This window comes from Palaemon carinicauda, chromosome 4, assembly GCF_036898095.1.
Source record: "Palaemon carinicauda isolate YSFRI2023 chromosome 4, ASM3689809v2, whole genome shotgun sequence".
NCBI classification, from domain to species: Eukaryota; Metazoa; Arthropoda; class Malacostraca; order Decapoda; family Palaemonidae; genus Palaemon; species Palaemon carinicauda.
Genome location: NC_090728.1, coordinates 44,801,066 through 44,803,565, shown reverse-complemented (window position 1 = coordinate 44,803,565; position 2,500 = coordinate 44,801,066).

Below are 2,500 nucleotides of genomic sequence, written 5' to 3'. Positions count from 1 at the left end.
AAGTTTACTCCCCAGAAAAGTATTGTCCCAAAAAAGTATAGTCCCCAGAAAAGTATAGTACCCACAAAAAGTAGTCCCCAGAAAAGTATAGTCCCAATAAAGTATAGTCCCCCAGAAAAGTACAGTCCCCCAAAAAGTTTACTCCCCAGAAAAGCATAGTTCCCAGAAAAGTATAGTACCCACAAAAAGTAGTCCCCAGAAAAGTATTGTTCCCTCATTACCTTTCTCAAGTAAGGTCCAGGGAGGCTTTCCTTGACAAGTCACCACGTTAACCACAGGCATGTTGTTATTCATCCTGGCTTTAATGACTTCTGAGACTTTTCACTTGTTAGTTTGTTAATTACTGGTCTCCTTGTACTGTACTGTGCTATCAGCTGACTTTTGACATCCCATGACCAGGCCTTTCTGTTATGGCCTGTCTGTCTGCATGTCTGATTTGTTTCTGTCTCATGCCATTAGATTTTCACTTTTCAATAGTTGTGGTTGAGTGTAGAACTTACCGTTTCCCCTGTATAATAAAGCATTTGACTATATATATATATATATATATATTATATATATATTTGACTATATATTTATATATATATATATATATATATGTGTGTGTGTGTGTATACATATATATATATATATATATATATATATATATGTATATACAGTATATATATATATATATATATATATATATATATATATATATATATATATATATATATATATTCCTTTCCAGTCACGCTGAGCAGCATTGCCAGACTTATAACTGCTGAGTCTTTCCCCGTCCCTCGTATAGGGAGTGAGGGGGGCAGTCATACCTTTGTGAGAGAGGGTACCCCAATAGGTACTCTCGAAAACCACAACTGCCGCGTTGTAGTTAGGAAAGGGGGAGAGGGGGAAGAGTTGAATCTGTGTATGTGTGCACGTGCGCACGTGTGTGCATATCTATCTAATATTTATCAGTCATTTTTCACGAGCCGCGTACACTAATAGGTCATGTACAGTATATCAAACGAAATATATTTCTAAGGTAAAATAGAAAAAAAAATCAGCTGTTTCGTAAGATGTTATCGATTCAGTTGTGCCTTCACCAGAACAAATCCATTACCATTTAGTCATTGAAAACACATAACGTATGCCATCCGATGCGAATATTTTTGCACTGTGGCTTACCATGTAATGAAAGAAAGAAAAAAAGAATTTTCAAACTTTATAAAATAAGTAGTCAAGCTCATAGTATGTTTTCACCGAGATTGATTCCAGTTATACTTCTTTATACTGCAAATATTAGGTTTACCACCCTAGAGAGAGAGAGAGAGAGAGAGAGAGAGAGAGAGAGAGAGAGAGAGACTCTTAAATAACACCTATTCTTAACAAATTGAAAAGCATTAAAGATAAGACTAAAGTGCAATTGTAAAAAAGAGGCAATGATTTACAATTATGAGATTATTTTCAATTGAGTATAATATATTTTTTTCAAATAATTAGCAACATTCTAAAACACAAGTCTTCACCGGAGTGATGAAACTTTCTTTTTTTTCTTTTTTTTTTTTATTAGAGGTACACCACATTGAGTAGACCTACTTGGCGTAGGAAGTTGCGCTAATGTCTTTTTACGCAGTACGCCCAGGATTGTGGGAGAAGGGAGGAGTGGACAGTACCCGAGGGGGGGGGGGGGGGTGGAGATTACACATTACCAGAGTCACGAAGGTTTCCAGCACGTGTCTTTAAAATTCACCCATAGGCGATTTCGTTCCACACGAAGGAGTTGTGATATCCTACCAAAATCGGAAATAATTCTCTTCTACTAAAAAGAAATCTTAATTCTATTATTATTATTATTATTATTATCATTATTATTATTATTATTATTATTATTATTATTATTACTAGATCACCTACAACCCAAGTTAGAAAAGCAAGATGCTATAAGCCCAAGGGCTCCAACAGGGAAAAATAGCCCAGTGAGGAAAGGAAATAAGGAAATAAATAAACGATATATGAAGTAATGAAAAGATAAAATAATCTAAAAACATTAACAACATTAAAACAGATATTTGATATACAAACTATAAAAGGACTTATTTTCTTTATTGTTATATGTCTATTTTCATTACATCAACGATGCTTATTCTTCCCGTCTCCTGTATAGTTGGTTATCAAAGTTAGGTTGATAGAAATAGCTAATTATAAAATTTGGCTAATTAGACAATTGAATTGTCAGAACTGATGTGAATGATAAATTACCATTAGCATCCTTAATCCTATCGCAGGTGAATTTTCTTTCCTCGAAGTATCCTTTACCTGTCATAATCTTCTCTTTTTTATAAGTAAATTTACATAGTAAATACACCAAGTATCTATATACACAAGTATGATACTTTTACAATAGATATTTTACATTACTTTTAATAATTAGTCCTAACTATACAGTGTAAATTATTATATATGGAATTGACAAAATACTTTCAACTGACCCTCGACCACTTCAATGTTATTCACTGAG